Source organism: Sus scrofa, chromosome 18 (assembly GCF_000003025.6).
Source record: "Sus scrofa isolate TJ Tabasco breed Duroc chromosome 18, Sscrofa11.1, whole genome shotgun sequence".
Taxonomy (NCBI): domain Eukaryota; kingdom Metazoa; phylum Chordata; class Mammalia; order Artiodactyla; family Suidae; genus Sus; species Sus scrofa.
In genome coordinates, this window is record NC_010460.4 from 14,447,543 (window position 1) to 14,467,714 (window position 20,172).

A 20,172-nucleotide genomic window follows, 5' to 3' on the forward strand; every position below is an offset into this window, starting at 1 on the left:
CGACAGCGACAACAAGAACACAGGGACGAGCACCATCACCTCGTCCTCACGACCCACAGTCACCCTTGGCCCCTCCAGCCGCAGCACTCACCTACCGCCCGCCAACTCCCAGGAGGGGGTGAGGAGGAGAGTCGCTATTTACCACAGAAATCGCTCTGCCATCTCCCCCATCTGCTCTAAGCTTTTCCCCTCTGCCTAAAAATGGGAAGAGGCTTTTCCCTGTCTTGCACCTCTCTGGGCTTGACCCTTCGGCCGTTCTCTGTGCCTCATCCTAGAGCTGGGCCACGGCACACTGTTGGCGCTGGGTGAGGAAAGCCCCCCATTTGACCCGGGGGTGGAGGAGCTAGAAAGGCTGGTTGAGTGGAGGACTAGGGTAGGGAAGTCAGGGCTGCCACCCAGGGTCAGTGACGGGAAAGCCAGCTGGAGGTACTAAAGTCTGCAGCCAACAGAGAGGAGAGGCCAGGTCCGTGCAGCAGTCTGGTCCCAATACCAGCAGGAACCACAGCCAGGTGCTCCCGATTACCTCACCCTCCTTCCAAGGCCCAGGCTTGACATGCTGGGATTAGTTCCATGCTTTTGGCTGGAGGCAGAGAAGCTGCCTCATTTACTAAGGCCTTTCTGTTGTCAGCACCTTGTCATTCGTCTTCTATTCCACTGGATCTTCAGATTTCCTGGTTCCTGAATAGGGCCTTACACCACTGACGACCCATCCCATTCTGCCTCCGGCGCGTGTGTCCTCCTGGTCTCTGATCCCCAAAGCCGAAATCTGGACAACACTGAGGTGGGCCTGCATTTCCTCACCTCCGGGTTTGGGGTTTCAGAAAGCAGTGGTATCTAGAAGGTGCCATTCAAGGATCTTCAAACATGAGGAAGGAAGGAAGGAAGGGACCATTAGGGAAAATAGCTAAGAACTGGAGATACCAGTCAAGACGAGCATAGTGTCCAGAGGATTCAGCTGCAGGCAGTTGGAGGAAAGGGCCTGCCGAGAAAAGGGGACAAACGCTTTCACCTCATTTAGACATCTTAACACTGTGGGTAGCAGGAGAGCCAGAAACCCACTTTCCAGAGGAGGCCAAAGAGTTGCTGACTTCCTTAAAGGTTTGGGCTTTTTAAACTGGGGAACCAGGACGGGGACTAACCTCTCGAGTGAAGCTGGAGCTACAAGTATTTGTTTGTTTGTTTTCATCTTTTTAGGGCCACACCTGTAGCACATGGAGATTCCTTAACCCACTGTGCGAGGCAAAGGATCGAACCTGCATCCTCATGGTTACTAGTTGGGCTCGTTACCACTGAGCCACGATAGGAACTCCAAGTGTCTCTTTAAATTACCCACCAACTCAGAACCTATGGGCATCTCTCCAATTGCAAACTTGGATCAACTTGATAGACGGAGGACTTTCAGTAAGGAGCAAATGGCTCTATTTTCAGGCTCTGAAAGAATTTACCCAGAAAACTTTTTTTTTTAAGTCTGAAAATTCTTTGGCAGTCTCTTTCTAACCTCCTCCTTAGTCCTACCATGCCATTTGCATACCACTTCGTCAGCATTTTCCCCCATCCCCCAACCCCTGCCCCACCACAGCCTCACCGGCCCGCTTTTCCCCGCCATGTGATAGTCCCCAGGCACGGGGGGACCAGCTAACGGCATCTCATGCCCACCTCTAAGTCACTTTTCTATTGTGCTAAAAAATGACTAGCTAGTAACCATTCCTACCATGAAAATGACAAATGGAGACAACTATATGTATTTTAAAGAAAAGGCCTGCTGAGATACATTTTACTTATCAGAACAGGGAATATGGGGCTGCACTCTGGAACTTACCACAACGGGACACAGGGCCAACCTATACTCTCTGCCCAGAGCAGGACATCCTCAGGCCAGTCACAGGAGCCAATTACTGTCAGGGCACACTTTCATGCATCTCAAACCTTTAACCTTCCGTTTGAACCTTCTCTTAACTTTAACATAAGAACTGTGTATATTTATTTAAAGTGATTTTTAAAATCTGGATTATTTAAACTGCACAGTCTACTGGCTTTGAATAATGGAAACAACCCAGCATGCTACCAATGGATCAATTCATTGTACATTCCTCGCATGGGCTGAGATCAACTTTTTATCAATGACTTTCTCTTTCAAAGTTTTGCCATTGTAATCTCTTTCTTAAGTGATTTTAATAAAATGAAAATTCCTGCACTGTGGTTTAACTGTGCTCCGTTTATCTACTTGGGGAGATGTGTCCTAGCTAATATGTCACAGCAGGGAGGTAGTGGGAAGTGTGGCCTAAAATCCTGCGTAAAGTATCAAATCCCCTTGCTCCATCACTATACAGACTAGAACACTTAAAGCATTATTTCCAAAAATGTGTTTTTGTGGTTGTTGGGGGTGGGGAGCACATGAGGAGGATAGAAGAGAGTGGAGGTAGCAAAGTTTGAACTTTCAAGGACTTAGAGATGTTGGTTGCAAAATGGAATTTATCCTCAAATCCCAAGATTATAGATTTCCTTCCAAATTGCATTCCCTACATGGTTGAGAGAACAGTTGAGAAAGAAAGCACTCTCCATATTTTGATTGACACTAAAAACGCTGTGAAAATAGTTTGGAACTTGATCTCTTCGAGGGAAGGACAATAATCAAACTATAGCTTTTGCCTGCAGCCTTTCTTTCACACTTACTCAGAAATGTTCCGGGAAAAGAAATTCACAGGGAATTCTATTCTCATATATCACTTCTAAAAGGAGAGAGAGGCATTCTCAAGAACACCATCCCCAAACTTCTAAACACAAAGAGAAAAAAAAAATGATTTAATGAATCGCAACACAAAACCATTTCTATCCACGTTATAAAATCAAATTGACTCAGACATCTGGAGCTGGAATCCTTTAATATCCAGGTTTATTAAGAAATAATCAGATTTTCCCTTCTTGCCACATACTACCTAGTCTTCACTTAAGTTCTAGCCATCCATGCCTGGTTTTGCCAAACACATTAGGAGGATTTTACTATTTTAGTTTACAAGTCCTATTAACAGAAGGGACCCATGAATACCAAGAACTTTGTGCTCATGTATTTTTTTTGACCATGTATTTGCCACAGCACTAAAATTCCCCCATCCTTTACAGTCAGCTCTTTCTAAAAGGAATTCCAGGCTACTACCAACGAGCTGCATCGTACTACTGTTTAAGATGCCCAAATATGTCTGACTATCTTGGAATGAAAGCCTATTTCCTTCCTTTCTAGAACACACTTGCAACCTAAGCCTTTTAAAAGCCTCTACTCATAGGGAGGCATGCTTTCAAACAGAAAATAAGATTTCTTAATAAATAGTTCAGTAGGATGCTAAATGTGATTTCTAAAAAAAAAAAAAAAAAACACCCGCCAGCACGCGTGCATTCTCTCATTAGGTTTTATAGGAAACAGATCATGGGAGGCATCTTCTGTCTCAGCAAATATAAGATCAGTTACATTAACCCAGCCAGTACTAAATGCCAGTGCTCTTTCCACCTCTGACCTTCTTTCCTTGCAGGTAGAAGTCTAGTCTTAAATATTGGTAGCAGAATAAAATAGGAATGCCTTTAGTTAAAAATCATCACCTTTTGGCTTCTCATCAACCTAAAAAGTTATTGACCTTTTTAAACAAAACCTCTCTAAATCTCTGATAATAGAAGATGCAGGAGAGACTGCTGGTGTGAGCAGACAGACACAGCATGGCTGCTAACACTGGCCTATGCCTATCAGGTATAATCTTCATCACACTCCTGAACGAAAGGGTATCTTATCAAAGTTGCTGCGGTCCCTGGTCCCTGGTCCCTGATTATGTCTCTAGAGGATCTCTCCTCTCATCCCAACTCTAAGAACAGAACTTGAAATCGCATCCTGTTTTGTCTTCCGGGAACATCTGCAGGGCAGCAAAACACAGTCTGGCTCTGAGAATTTGCATGTTTATTGGCTCTTACAACCTTGCGTCTCCAGCTACCTTGGCCGGGAATGTGGACTGAAACCCAGAGAAAGTCCCCACGCTCTCTGGAAGCGATTAAAAGAAAGCCCTCCGTGCCTTACCTCACAGGCTGAAACTTCTTCCCGGGGACTAAGTCGGAAAGGAAGGACTGATTTCTTGAAGCAGGAGCGCAGCAAGAGGGCAGGCAGGCAGGCAGCCTAATACACACTGCTCTATTCAATAAAACTACAGACCGCCCTTCCTTAGCCCCTCCCAGAAGTCCCTGCTAAGTGAACACACATCCCCTATGTTTACAGTCGGCATCGGTGGTATGCATTGTCCTGTAGTTTTTCTAATAGGCAGCCAATGACGACACCCCAGCCGAGGTGGATGCAGCCTGCCTGTGAGATGCCTGTCATTCCCTAGGCATGCTCAGGAAATCACTCATCAGAAAAACCAAGACCTAAAAAGCTCTGAAACTGCGCGCAGGCTGCCAAAACCAGCCTGCTACATGCCCTTTTTTGGTTATCCTTAGCAGGGCCTCTGGAAGTGAATCCATTGTCAGGAACAATCATAAGAAATGTTAATCTTGGAGAAGGAGGCTGTCTTGTAGAACATAAATGGAACTTGAAAAAGAAAGCACAGTCTATGGAACTTAAACTTAACAGTCCATAAGTTTATTGGGGTGGGGGTGGGGAAGGCTTTCTAATTGAGGGAGCCTTGATAGCATATTTCTTTGAAATGCAGTTGCACATACAAAATGAAATTAAACTGTGTATGTAATTTTAAAGCCCAAAATGGCCAGGCCCCAGGTCTGGTGTACAGACTGAATTTTAACCCGAAAGAGGCACAGCCCCTTGAAATATGTCTACTTGGGGTTATAAAAACAACTGAGAAAAAAAGGTGAGGTCGTTTTTAGTAGGTAACGTTTGCCAGAGTAAGCGTGCTGCCAGAAACACAGCGAGGCAGGGTCCTATGGGCTTGGCTATCCTCAGAGCTTTTCCTTTCTCTCTCCTCCCTCCCCTTTGTTTCCTCAGATTTGACAACAAAGATATTGCTAGAAATTGTGCACAGTGGAGAAAGTGTGAAGGGACCCAGCACTGACTTAGGAGCTGGTGTAGATAGATGTGTATGCCCACAGAGATGACACTGATATTCTAGGGACTTCTTGAAAGTACTCCGACCAACTCTTCCCTGGTACGATGTGTGCTATGAGAAAGTCAGCATTAGGATATGGTGACTTACAGTGAAGTTAGGTAGCCTGTGTGTGTGCTCAATCTGCGATCTTGAACTTCTCAATATAGAGTGACTCTAACATCACTCAATTAGTCAGAGATACTCACTTCAGCAGCAACCGATTCCAAGCACCTCGGTGCTAGATCTCTGCCTCATTATTGCTCTGTGTGTTTGGAGAATGTTTCACCATTGATCAAGAAGGGTTAAAATATTTTCCTCGCTAATTATAAGTCCAAAATCTTGGTCTTCAAATGTCTTAGATTTCACTGTATAAGGCTTTCCCTCTTTCTGAAGATCTGACTTAGAAATGATCTCTCCTTAGGAAAAAGTCCCTGCCCTTTGTGCCTCACTCAGAAGACTAGGGAAGGGATTGATCCACGTGGATGGCCTCCTTCTCTTCAGCCTTGAAATACTAACAAGCTACCCAGAGGCATCCTTATCAACCCCACACTCATCTCTTTCTTGGGAAGGCTACGCTCTTCCCCCTTTTCAACTGCTGCTGCAGCACAGCCTAAAAAAAGCTACAGCAAAGGCTGCCAGGCAGAGGGAGAGGTGAGCTTCAGGCATCCCAAGTTAGAACGCAGAATGTCCTTTCCCAGGGAAGCAGGATAAATAACGGCTGGTGGGAATAAGACAGTCAATGTTGCGTTTCAAGTACACCCTGGCTCAACCAGGCATTTGTGGAACACCACTGTTTATACAATTATTCTTTTGGGAAAATGTTTTCTGATCCCAAACAAATGATTTGGAAATAAATTTTGGGAACACAACCACTTTGCGCTGCTGGGGACAGGTTGTAAGGATAGAATAATACTTTGTAGTCTGGTAAACTGCTGCACTTGAAGACACTGCATGGCAGACATCGGAGAGTTCTGAAAACAACCCAACGGGTGATATCTGTACGAAGATATGACCTGTGACCAGAGATGTTAGGCCCCCGTGATCACCAGGCAGTATGAACCCTAACACAGTGAGGCCTGTTTTAATGTGCTGTTTTCCAGGGCCCCTGCTGATTTATATCCTAAGCAGCCTTCTCCCCACTTGCATGAGTAATACCCTTTGGTTGAACAGCAGCAGGGCATAATTTGCAATCTATGAATAAAATAAGCACCAGCTTTCCAGAGGAAAGAAAAGTTGTGCTACAAATGGGGAAAATATTATCAGCAGGAAGCATGGAAAGGACATGCACTTTGCATGGTTTTTAGGAGACAAATAGCGAAATATTTTTAGGGTATGTCTTTAAAAAAGAGACATATGTTTCCCTAGATAAATTCTGAACATGGAGTTTGTGGATGAGCAACTACTCAGTCTATTTTCTGTTTCTGAAAATAGACTTGTTGTGTAGCAACTATATAGTTGGAAGAATAATTTAACAAATTTCATGTAGCAAACACCATAATATAGAAAAAATCTTTTTTCATTGTCTATTTACTTAAAATAAGCAGAAATAAAGAAGAAAGGAAAGGGAATAAAAAGAGAGAAAAGAGATATATGTTACCAAGCTCTGCCATGGGAAATTTTACTTTAATAATATTTACTTTTTCCAAAGGTCATTTGTAAAGGCACTAAAAATACAGTATTTATATAGGAAATTTCTGTGGAATATATTTCCCATTTGGATCATCCCAGATAAAGAACAGCTTGTCTAGCATAGAATATATCTACCTGATCAAACCACAACAAATTTTTAAAGGCATTTGGAAACATCTGGATGACTTGTATTTTTCTTTTTTTTTTTTTTCCCCCAGCTAAAATGAGTACTTGCAATCATGGAGATCAGTAGTGAGCAATTTTATCTCTCTAGTGTGTCAATTTGGGACAAGTAAAAGCAGGCCATACTTTTTTTCCTTCCAAATTAAAATCACCTAATTGAATTCCATGAAAAATATACATTCTTCTGTTATTGATTTGAACAGATATTTTGAACATCTTAAAAGGCAGAACATACACATAGACTTTCTTTTACTCAAATGAAGTATGTCCAGAAACTCGTTTATAAAATAATAAAATAAGATTGGTAGTATGTTGATATAAAAATTGAACAGTAAAAACAACAACAACCAAAAAGAAATAAAAAAGAAAAAAGAGAAAGAAAATTAGATGAAGCATACTTATGAACCTAAATGAAAAAATTAGCATATTGAATCTGACAGTGAAAAAAAAAGATAGGGCCGACACAGTAACAGCCAAAATCTGAAAGTCTATTGATATATTATACATTATCAGCAGTTTAAATGATTTTTTTTAGTAGTGAAGAAGTTGTGTGGGCAGTGGTTAACGAATCGATAGGAACCATGAGTTCTTCGATTGCTTGCTCAGTGGTTAGGATCGCATGCGTGAGCTGTGTTAGGTTGCAGACGCGGCTCGGATCCCGTTCTGTCCTGCGTAGTGGCTACAGCTCCGATTCAACCTAGCCTGGAACTCCATATGCCACGGAGCGGAAGAAATAGCAACAATAACAACAAAAAAAAAAAAAAAAAAAAAAAAAAAAAAAAAAAAGTAGTGAAAAGAAAAGATAAAGATCCATCTCAATAGATAAAAAAAATAATGCTTGGTAATATTAGTAATCACTTACAAAAAATAAAGCTCTTGAAGAACTAGCAATAGAATCTTTATAAACATAATGAGAGAAATTTGCCAGAAATATATAGCCACAAGCAGATGGAAAGGTATACATGCTCTTGAATTGGAAGAAACAACACTGTCAAAATGATTATACTACCCAAGGCAATCTATAGATTCAGTGCTTCGCTATCAAACTACCAACGGCATTTTCCACAGAACCAGAACAAACAATTTCAAAATCTGTATGCAAACACAAAATACCCAGAATAGTCAAAGCAATTTTGAGAAAGAAAAATGGAGCTAGAGGAATCAGGCTCTCAGACTTCAGACTTTGCTACAAAGCTACAGTCATCAAAACAGTATGGTACTGGCATAGAAACAGAAATATAGATCAGTGGAACAGGACAGAAAGCCCAGATATAAAACCATGCACCTATGGTCAGTTAATCTACAACAAAGGAGGCAAAAATATACAATGGAGAGAAGACAGCCTCTTCAAAAACAGCCCTGGGAAAACTATACAGCTACCTGCAAAAAAATGAAATTAGAACACTCTCTAACACCATGCACAAAAATAAACTCAAAATGGATTAAAGACCTAAACATAAGACTGGATCCTATAAAACTCTTAGAGGAAAACATACGCAGAAGACTCTTTGCCATAAATTGCAGCAATATCTTTCTTACTCTACCTCCTAGAGTAATGAAAAGAAAAAGAAAAATAAACAAGTGGGACCTAATTAAAATAAAAGCTTTTGCACAGCAAAGGAAACCATAAAAAAAAGACAACTTACAGAGTGGGAGAAAATCTTTGCAAACAAAGTGACCAACAAGGGACTAAACTCCAAAATACACAAACATCACATACAGCCAAAAAAAAAAAAAAAAACCACACACACACACAAAAACAAAAAACCCACAGCCCAATTAAAAACTGAGTAGAAGATCTAAACAGACATTTCTCCAGAGAAGACAGATAGAAGGCCAAAAAGCACCGGAAAAAAATGCTCAACATCACTTATTATTAGATAAATGCAAATCAAAACTACCTCATACCAGTCAGATTGGCCATCATCAAAAAAAATCTATAAACTATAGTGCTAGAGAGGGTGTGGAGAAAAAGGAACCCTCCTAACACTGTTGGTGGGAATATAAGCTGGTACAACCACTATGAAGGTTCCTTAAAAGACTAAATATAGAACTACCACGTAATCCAGCAATCCCACTCCTGGGCATATATTCAGAGAAAACCGTAATTCAAAGAGATACCCCAGTGTATCTCACAGCATTATTTACAACAGCCAAGACATGGCAACGACCTACATGTCCATCAACAGAGGACTGGATAAAGAAGACGTGGTACACATATACAATGGAATTTACTCAGCCTTAAAAAAGAATGAAATAGGGAGTTCCCGTCATGGCGCAGTGGTTAACGAATCCAAGTGGGAACCATGAGGTTGCGGGTTCGGTCCCTGCCCTTGCTCAGTGGGTTAAGGATCCGGCATTGCCGTGAGCTGTGGTGTAGGTTGCAGATGCGGCTCGGATCCCGCGTTGCTGTGGCTCTGGCGTAGGCCGGTGGCTGCAGCTCCGATTGGACCCCTAGCCTGGGAACCTCCATATGCCACGGGAGTGGCCCAAAGAAATAGCAAAAAGACAAAAAAAAAAAAAAAAAAAAAAGGGGTTGGGAGTACTAACCAAGACAAAGAAACTTTTTAAAAGGAACTAATGGAATTAGAAGCAAATGTCTTTATTTGCTATGATATGATTATCTATACAGAAATTTCAAGAGACTTATCAAATATATTAGAACAAATAAAAGAGTTTAGCCAAATTATTAGAATCAAGTTCAGTATGCAAAATCCCCAAGTTTCTGTCACCAGCCATCCCTAATTTTCTAGTGGAAAATTATGCTATTCATCTTAATAACAAAAGTTTGCATTATCTGGGAATAAGTGTAACAAAATACATGCAAGGAAATTATAAAAATGGATTTAGGGACATACAAGGCCTGCCTAAATGGTAAAATATATAACTTTTATAAATGACAAACCTCAACATTTTAAAGACATAAATTCTCCTCAAATTAAACCGTGCATTTATTAGTCCAACAAAATCCCTACATGATGTATTTTGTAGAGCTTGACAAAACAATCCTAGTCATGTGGAAAAGTAAAGATATAAAAAAAGTACTAAGATATTTTTAGGGAAATTCTAATCAAGATGAAACAAAGAGACCAACAGAATAAAGCAGAAAGCCTGGAAATAGTCCCAAGGAAATGTGAAAACTTTCAAAATCCTAGTAAAAGCACTGCAGGTCAGGGGGAAATGGTGGAGTAGTCTACTCATGGTAAGGTTACAGACAATGATGTGAAAACAATACAATTAGATTCAGAATTCCCACCCACACCAAAAGAAAGAGACTACATGAAAAACAAAACTTGAGAATAATTAGGAAAAATTGTAGGTGAATATTTTTAAGATAGAGTATGGCAGGGTTCTTAAACCATAAAAACCAAATGTACAAATGAAAAGACTGAAAAATTCAAGAATATGGTTAAACTGGGCAGATAAAATGCACAACCTTCATTTATCTCTGCTCCTTCCCCACAGCTCATCAAAATGATAAAGAAATTTTTTAAAAATCATAAATAAATCCTTCAGGGCAAAGAGTACTGCCAAGGGAAAGCCTGGGAATCTCTGTGGGTGCGGGATGGAGCAGAAAACAGGTCTGGTTGAAAATCTGAGTAAGAAAAACATTTTCTTAAGAAAAAAGAAAAAAGAGAAGGGGATTTGAGGCACTGACCCACGGAAGAAGGCCATGGAGGACAGAGGGCGATTGGAGTGATGCTACCCTAAGCCAAAGAATGCCAGGAACTGCCAGAAGCTGGAGAAGGATTCTCCCCTAGTACCTTCGGAGAGAGCAAGGCACTGCTGACACCTGCATGTTGGACTTCTAGCCTCCAGAACTGTAAGCGAATAAATTTCTGTTGTAATACAGTGAGGCTCCAGATCTTAAGTGGCAAAAGAAAATCAGAGTAAGGAGTGGTTAGAAGCCCAAACGTTCCCCTCCCCACCCCAACCCCCAGCCCCACACACCCAGATACACACCTCTCTCTCTACCAGGCAGAGAAGAGGCCATGTGCTGAAAATGAGCTTATAACATGAAGGTCTACTCCATGAACTCGGGACCCCCACCCCTCCCTCTGCGGGGTTCCAGGACATCACAATCAGGTTTGTACCCCACAGAAAGCAAACTGAAGGATTCCACTCCAGGGAAGCTGGCATGCCCTGGAAAAGCCCTAAAGGCACAACTTTTGAGGGAGCCCTGAAACGTCTGGCTTATTGCCTAAGGCCCTTCTGTAAACTGGTGCTTGGGAACATCCAATGGGCAGTTTAGCACCTCACCCCTCAATATGAACCTCAAGTTAAGGAACTGCTCTGAAAGACAGATTCAAAACAACAGAAAAAAGAAACTCAGAGGAAAAAGAGGCAGGGTGAGAAGCGGAAGAAAATGTCAAGAAAACTGTAATTACTATATAACTTCAAGAAAACTATAATTATTATTCTCAGAGAGATAAGAGAAGATATTGTAGCCACGAAACAAGAGAAATATGCTGTAAAAAGGTATTTGCAGAGAATGGGAAAGAACTATTGTAAATCAAAAATACTACGACAGAAATTTATAAAAACTCAATTGAAGAAATGGAGGCTAACGTTTAGAAATATCTTTCAGAAAAGCAGATGGAAAAGAGGAGGGAAAACTATAAGAACATTAAAGAAATTAACCAAATATCCAACATCTGAATGTTCTAGAAAATTGTGGGAAGAAAATTATCAAAGAAATAATACATTAAAATTTCCCCAAACTGAAGGACACAAATTTCCAGATTCAAAGGGCCAGTACAATGCATGAAAACATATTTCACTTTGAAATTATCAAGTTCTTGAGGCTGCTCTATCCAAAAGGGAAAAAAGTTGGGGTTGAGAAACCAAGGAGGAAGACAAGGATCAGAAAACAGTGGATGCAAACACATAGCATGGTGAAAGGAAATTTCACCATGGACAGTAGCTGGTCAAGAAACCAATCAGGAAGAGTTCCTGCGTGGCACAGTGGGTTAAAGATCCGAATGCAGTGGCTTGGGTAGTTTCAGAGGTGTGGGTTTGACCCCTGGCCCAGTGCAGTGGGTTAAAAGATACGGTGTTGCCCCAACTTTGGTGCAGGTCGAAGCTGTGCCTTTGATTCAAACCCTAGCCCAGGATCTTCCATATTCTACCGGTGTGGCCATAAAAAAGAAAAGAAAAGAAAAAGAAAAGAAACCAATCAGTAGAGGTTGGGGTAGAGGGCTCCAGGAAGGATGTTTTAAGAAAAAGTCAAGTAGATAGACTACCTGATAAGTTCTTGGGGAATGCATTTACGATTAAGTACGTAGAAAATAAGTAAATGTAAGATTGAGGTCATTATAATTTCAGGAAAAATAAAATGTATGAGAAAGAAAAAGTGGTCATTGTACACTATACAGTGTGAGAAAAAAATTTACACAGTCATAATTACGCAAACACCACCTACGGATTTCACCAAAACAATGGTGATGCAATTAGCTTCAGAGGATAATGAGCAAAAGCATGTTCGTAGGATGATGGTAGATAAGAGAGCTAAATCTTCATTTGGTTTAGCAGGAAGTCAATAATAAATATCTGCTCTTGAAATGCTAAGAAATGGTAGAATTAATTAGTGTATAACTAAGAACATGAAAGTAAAGACTAACTCCATTCCACACACAATAGTTCATTCATTCACTGAACAAATATTTATTGAGAGTCACCCACATGCCAGGGCCTGTTCTAGGCGTTCATTGTGAACAGAGTACATTTGATGGAGGGAGAGAGAGAAACACATTAGCTAATACATAATATATAATGTCAGGCAGTGGAAAGTGCTCTAAAGAAAAAAAACAGGGAAGGAGAGAGAATCAGGAGGTTCTCTTTGAAGAAATGTTTCAATAGAGAGGTGAATAAAACGAAGGAGCAAGCAATGAGAGGATCTGAAGGATGGGCATTCCCAGCTGTAAGCACAGCAGGTGCATACGAAAGAAGAGCAAAGACTTCAGAGCAACTGGGGAGAAGTGACCACTAACGGCAGAGCAGATCATCCAGGGCCTCAGAGACACCATTGGGACTTTGGGTTTTGTTCTAAGTCAGGAAAAGTCAGGGGAAGATGTTGCGCAGAGAGAAAAAATGACTTTGGCTGCCCTGGGAAGAACAGGCAGCAAGACTGCAAGGGTGGAAGCAGGTGGGAGATGTTGTCTCCTCACAGGCACGAGGTGCTTCCTTGGACTAAGGCAGCTGTGGTCAGGGGACTGAGAAATCACAGATGCTTTGGATGAGGGATGGGAGAGAAAGAGGAATCAAGGCGGTCTCCTTTCATGGTCTGAATAGCTGAGTGAAGGGCAGCGTTATTTAATAAAATGGGCACAACTGAGGGAGGTGTGGGTTTTCAGGAGGGGTGGGAATCACGCTAGGCATGTTTTAGGCATATCAAGATGATAAGAGGCATTTAAGTTGTACAGATAGGTAATGGGATGTACAAATCTGGTGTTTAAGGGAGAGCGTGAGGCTTGAGATATACCCCTGAGAGTCATCTGTCTATAGACAGTATTCTAAATGCAGGAATAAGTTACCTGAAAAAATGATGCACACACTGAAGAGAAGAGGTGTGGGAACAGACACCCTATTTAGAGCCAGAAAAGGAGGTTGAGAAGGAGTTGCTGAGAGGCACGGCTCAGGGGGAGGATCAGTTACAGACCGAGGTGAGGTGGATGCTGACTGCTTTTTGTTAAAAGCCACATGTATTATCTGACTTCAAAAATAATGTAGTTTGTGATAGATTGGATTGCCGTAGCCAACTAGTCACTTCCTCTTTGACTAGGATTAAATACTCACGTTCTTCACCTTGTGTTGGTGTAGTGCTCTCAGTAGGAGGACTTGTCCTGGGATTTGCTGTGAACCACAGGTACGGCTGGAAGTGATAACGTGCCTGTTGCGAGAGGGGGCTTTAAGAGGCATCGCATGTTTTGCTTTTACCGTTGAGTGTCTGCCCTTTGCCATGCTAACAGCGAGCCCCATGGAATGGCTGGAGTGGTGTTCCCTCCCCCAAAGATATGTTCACCCAGAATCTGTAAATGTGACCTTATTTGGAAGTGGGGTCTTTGCAGATCTCATTAAGTTAGGGATCTTGAGATGAAATCATACTGGATTATCTACATGGGCCCCAAATCCAATGACAAATGTGTTTTAAGCAAAAGGCGGAGGGAGATTTGAGACACGTAAGGCACAGAGGAAAAGGGGAAGTGAAGGCAGAGCAGAGATGGGGGTGATACACCTAAAAGCCAAGGAGTTCTAAGGATTCCCAGTGACCATCAGAAGCCAGGAGGATGCATGAAACACATTCTCCCTAGAGTCTCCAGAAAAAGCCAGCAACCCTGTAAACACCTTGATTTTGGACTCTTGGCCCCCAGAACCATGGAAGAATAAATTTCTGTTGTTTTAAGCTACCCAGTTTGTGGTAATCTGTTACTGCAGTACAGGAATCCAATATACCCTAGACTGAGGCTGCTCTTCAGCTTGAGTTCCAAAATGAGGAGACACAGAGAGCTCTGCTGGGCCAGTGAGCTCAGCCAGAACAAGCAGAGTTGCTACGGATCCAGGCCTCATGTAAAAGGAGTAAAAGAGGAGTTCCCTGGTGGATAAGTGGATGAAGGATCTGGTGTTGTCATCACTGTGACATTGGTTTGATCCCTGGCCTAGGAACTTCCACATACCACAAGCATGGCCAAAAAATTAAACAATTTTTTGAAAAGAGCTAAAAAATAAATGGTTGTTAGTGTAAGTTGCTGAGATTTTAGAGCATTTTTTCAAGAAGCTAATTAATGTCTATACAAAGTAAGAATTAAACTAAAGAAATTTAAAGAAAATTTGGTTACTTCAAGATGTAAAAACTTATGATCAAGAAGAGCCAACGCATACAAAGTAAAAAAAAAAAAAAGTCAAGAGAATATGTGCAATGTATAAAACAAAGGGTTAGAATCTAAAATATCAAAGAATGCCTGAAAATCAGTTGAGGTGGGTGTGGAAGAGACAGTGACACACACACACACACACACACAAACTTAATGAAAAATGGGGCGAGGATATAAAACGCCACAGAAGAAAGAAATGCAAAGGCCAAAAACCAAGAATTGATGCTCAAACGCATTAGTAACCAGGAAAATGCAAATTAAAACACTGATAACAATTCACAGCAAGCATATTGGCAAAAAAAAAAAAAAAAAGAAAAAGACACTTTTGAAAAACTAAATGTTAATAACATTTATACATTTTTGGATAAGAAAGTAAATTGCCATATTCACTTTGTGGGGTGATTTGGCAGTACCTAGTGTTTAGCCTATGTATTCTTCATCCAACAATCCCATTTTTAGGTATATCCTCTTGGGAAACTCTCATGTTCTTTAGCACATGTAATAGGCAGCTCTTAAAGGCATTGTCTGTAATAGCAGTATCTTTGGCAAAAATCCCAACACCAGTCAGTGGGGGAGAGGCTATATAAACTATAGTAGAGGATGAAATACTATACAGCAGTTAAAATGAATGAACTAGATATATTTGATCACGGAAACAAACCGTGTGGAAAAAAAAGCAAGTTGCAGTTGGAATGATTCTATTCGTATGAATTTTTATGAATATGTGTAACAGTAAACTAGGATCTCACCAAATTCAACACAGCAGTTGCCCATAAGAAGGGAGAGAGAATGTTACTGGCCACAAAAACCAAGGAACTTGAAATTCATCTGCAAGGTATAAAAGATCTGAAGCAATTAACAATTATTTGTTAATTCTTCAGAGCATGTACATAGATTTTGTATTATTCTTAAACTTTTAAAAAAAGAAACTGCTTTACAGATGAGAATTCTCACCTATGGGACACTGGGAAAGCCCACTGTCCTCTCGGTCAGTGGTACCCTTTATTCAGGGCCAGTTTGACCAGCAGGGAGAGGGAACTTGCCCTGAATGTGAAGCACTTGACCTAGTCACCCATTTGTCTTAAGGGCTTTGAAACTGTGGAAGCTATAGATACTCTTCAAAGGGCTAACACATTAAGCCACCATCTGCCTTGGTGCCTTAATGCCAATTGTTTTGTGACTAGGGTGTGACTGAAGTGAAAGCCTGCGCTGATGGGACACAGAAGAAAGAAAGCGGGGCTGGTCTCACAGGGCACCAGGTGGAAGAAGAAGGGCATGATTGTCTGGGATAAATGTGATGACCTCACAGAATGGAAAGAGAGCATGATCACCGAAAACCAGGTGGATGGAGCAAGGACCATCTGAGACAAATGTTATCTTTCCCCACTTCTACCCAACAGGACTGGACAATCCCTCAGCCTCCGTATAAGAAATTCCTGTCTCCCTATATCTGGAGCTGATGGCTGGATGGTTCCCACTCTTCCCTTGCTCCTTTCAGCTGGATTTGCTCTACCCGAAGATAAAGCAAAAAGGTTCCATTCACACGAAATTCCTCTTGTCACTCAGAGCCGAAACTGGATTCTTCTTGGGTAGTTTTGTTCATTCATTCTTTCAGCCACCCTCTGAACACCTATTTAGTGTTAGGTTTAGTGTTAGGCTTTGTGCCTTTTATAATCTTGTAAAAACACTGCACCTGCCTTTAAAGAACCCCTGCTTTAATGGGGAAGCTCACACATGTGCACAAGATGGACCCCCAGATGACAAGTTCTAAGAGAGACCCCCTTGCTCCACATGTGTTTACCCAGCTGTGTGTGTTTCCTCTTCCTGTCCCAGGCTAAAGGAAAGCTATCTGAAATCCAACCAACACCATGTGGTAAGACCTGGTGTCCCCTCCTCGCCAGAAAACAGATCTCTCGTTTCAGGAAAAAAAAAAAAAGCCAATCTCATAATTGGCTTTGCATTGCAGGCATATTTGTGAGGCGTGCAAATAAGCAAACATTTAAAATATTTGATCTATTTTGGGTGAGGTTCTGTAGCTTTGGCCTGGCAGAATGTCATCTGAGAGGCAATGATTTCTCTTGGGGGGCAGACTATTTTTAAGATCAAAAAAAAAAAAGAGAGAGAGAGAGAGAGAAACATATTTTTAAAGAGATGGTTGAGTCTGGTGATACACGGGGAAAGTCAGCTGTTTGGAACAAGCAAATTATGTAACTTAGATGGATCTAACCACAGGTCAAGCTATGCTGGGCTTTGATCACATGATACCTGAGAGAGAGAGAACAAGCGTGTGTGAGACCTGAGATGTCTTTGCAGCTTCGCACTTCTCCTTCCCTCAGGCCGTCCGGCTGCACCTCACCTCCTGCTCCCACGTGCTCTCCGCTTCCTCTACTGGTCAGTGCCCTCTGTCTATACACATGTCCAAGGCTTGGGGAGAAATCACTTTGGGTGTTTTTTATTTTGGCTTCACCCTTCTTTTTTTCTTGTGCCAAACTTCTCCAAATAATTCATTTTTGATTGAGTCTCTCCACAGTCCACTCTTCCTCCATGACCTCCCTTCTTCTGGGTCCTGGACCTTTTGACTCCAGCTCCTCCCTCTTCTGAGCAGTCCTGTCTGACCCCTGTGCAGGGAACTCCCCTGCAGTCTCCCCCAGGCCCTTGAGACCTCTTGGCTCTGCCTTTGTAGCTCCTGCCACTGGTGTCCTGCCCATTGTCTTACCTCTCCAGCCACTTCGGTTTTCCCACTTGCTTTCCCTGAAATGTGGATATTGCCCTTTCCCCTCCCCGCCCCGCCCCAGGCCTGAAATCTCTCCTAGAAAATAATAGTACCTACCTCAGGGAAGATATAAGCATTAAATGAAGTAAAGTGTTTGTAAAGCTGCTTTGTGAACTAAATGCTCATGTACTTATTCATGGGAAAAACATTTATGAAGCACCTTCCCACATCAAAATTTGTCCCACTCCTGGGAGTACGGAGACATTTTATAAGACACTGTACTGCCCCTTCGCGCATGTGCTCACAGAAGTGTAGCAGAGCCGGGTAGGTGTTGCCATAAAAATTCTGTACAGTGAGGCTCACCCTGAGCAACCAGGGAGAGGTCATTTTTACCTTAGTGGGATTTTGGGAAAAAAAAAAAAAAATCCCACTTGTTCTCATGTTCTCAACAATTAACTCTTCTGAGGTGAAAAAAAAAAATTTAAATGCATACTTAGCTTTGAACTTCTGCTTTTGTCATGAATTCCCTTGCTCAGAAATTTCCAATATCATCTTACCACCAAAAGAATAAAGTTAAAACTTGGCTTGGCATTTTACAGTGACCTATAATCACCCCTCTTCGTGTCTCTCTTCCGATTCCCAGCACAAACCACTGCTCCTCCCACATCTCCTGCCTCAGTGATTCCAGTCATCTTGTTTCTCCCTCTTAACATTTACCTGAGCACGAAACCTACCTGAAAGCCATCCCTAAAATCTCAGCCCTCAGTCAATACCCCTTCTCAGACGACCTACAGGACCTGCTGTCAGACCCACTCGTCCTCCATGTATCCATTATTGACTTGACTGTTTGATTTGATTTAGATTTTTACCTCCTAGATTATTAACTGATTCATCAATTATTTAATTAATCGTTAATGAATTAATAACAAACAGATATTTCTTGAGTCCCGGCTGTGTGTTGTCAACTCTATTAGGTCCTAGTGATGTAGGGGTAAATGAGGCACAGAACTTTTAAAAACAGGGGCCATACTTATATTAGGGGCCACACATTATGCTCATTTATAATACCCCCAACACTGCCTTTGGGGGGGCTAGAATTTGTAAGTACAAAGAGAAAGCTATCTTGACAAAACTATTTATGTTCAATTGTATACAACCCAGTACCAAAACTGAGAATTCAAGTGAGTGCTTGGGGAGTGGTGAGTGTGATTGAATCTAGGCCAGGAAGGAACTCTGGAGTCTTGTTGTTGCTGCCCTAATTAAAAGGTGCAGGTGGCTGGGGGAAGGGAACCTAAGACTTTGGTCCTCTCACCTGTGCATGAATACCTCAAACAGAACTATCCATGTATGGACTTTTGGGGACACCTGGTTTTCAAGGTTCTTCTGGAAGGTAGGGAAGCAACAGCCATAATAAAAACAGACAAATGAGTATGACTAGAGTTGATTTAGAAATGAGAGTGCCAACTTAATCTCTTAAGTGAAAGAAAATATATCCCGAGATAGAAAATTGAGGTGGCTGTTTAGACCAAAGCTATTTTCCAATGGGCAGTTCACCTCAGGAGACAGAAGGGAGTATTAGGGAAAGTTGACCCCAAAGCCAAGAGGCTGTTCAATTGGGAGGGATGATTTCACTTCATCTGTTGTGCCTGATAAATTGACCCTCTTTAGGAATATTTCCATCTGCAGAACAAAACTTCAGTGCTGGGAGAACTTCTCCAAAACAATACTGGAGGAACACTGGCATAGTCCTCTTTCTATAGCTCTTCTTTGTGCTTGTCCTACCATCGACATCGAACTATGTCAACTTACAGATCTCAAGTTTGTGTGTTACTTTTAACCACCTATCTCCTCATATTCAATAGGAATCTACGTCCTTAGAAATTACTGCCAGATGAAGACTACCTCTATATCTCTTAATCACTCGACTGAATCGACAATTTCTGGGAAATTTTCCTTTCAATTGATTATTCACAGTCTGTTTCACTGTCTTTCTCTTTCTTCCTCTGTCTATTCATACACACACACACAAGCAAGTACTCATCTCTGTGTCCCAGCGTACAGTATAATGCCTAAACAAAATGTTATGGAATGAAGGAATGAATTTTAGAGAATTCCACTTCCTGATGCCATTCCCAAGTTTGGGGATTCTTTTTACTTTGGAAACTGTGAGCTAGGAGAACTTTCAGCAAGAATCCCAATCCAGCACTCTTCTCTTCAAGAAAACTGGTGCTGGGACTGTCAAGTTCAAGGAGACTGACTGGGCTAATCTAGGCCCTAGACACTAAAGCCTTAGAGTGGATTCTATTTGAGGTCAGATGCTCTAGCTTTACCAGACCAGAGTATTAAGGAGAGCTGGGTATGCTCAGGAGAGCCCCCAGCCATTCCTCTCTTCTCCCCCCTCTTCATTTTTTCTGACTCATGGGGTATGGACTACCCTTTCTTCCTCAATGGAATAATAAAATCCAAGATTCAATAGTAGATTCAGCTGTAGTCCAGCCAAGCTCACTTGGCAATTACCCTGGATTTGGGTCCAGGTCTCCAGCAAATAGGTGAAGTGATACTTCACCTAGCACTGGATTCTGTACATCATTTCCCTTGAGAAACCCAAAGAGAAGGGTGTGTGATGGTGGGGATCCAGGTTGGGTGTTCCCAGGTCCCTGATACATACTATCTCTTTGAGATAGTTTATAAGCTGTAAAGACCT

At 41.7% G+C, this 20,172-nt stretch overlaps 1 protein-coding gene across 8 annotated transcripts in view; it reads right to left on the reverse strand.

Moving 5' to 3' along the window:
- CALD1 (caldesmon 1) overlaps positions 1–20,172 on the reverse strand; it is a 218,687-nt gene that overhangs the window by 179,588 nt on the left and 18,927 nt on the right. For 4 of the 8 annotated variants that reach the window (XM_021079172.1, XM_005673150.3, XM_021079169.1 and 1 more), the window contains exon 1: positions 4,058–4,372. The exons of the other annotated variants lie outside the window; for them this stretch is intronic. The gene's annotated coding sequence lies outside the window, so the exon portion shown is untranslated. Of the gene's footprint in view, positions 1–4,057; positions 4,373–20,172 lie in introns of those variants that run through there. 8 annotated transcript variants of the gene reach the window in all.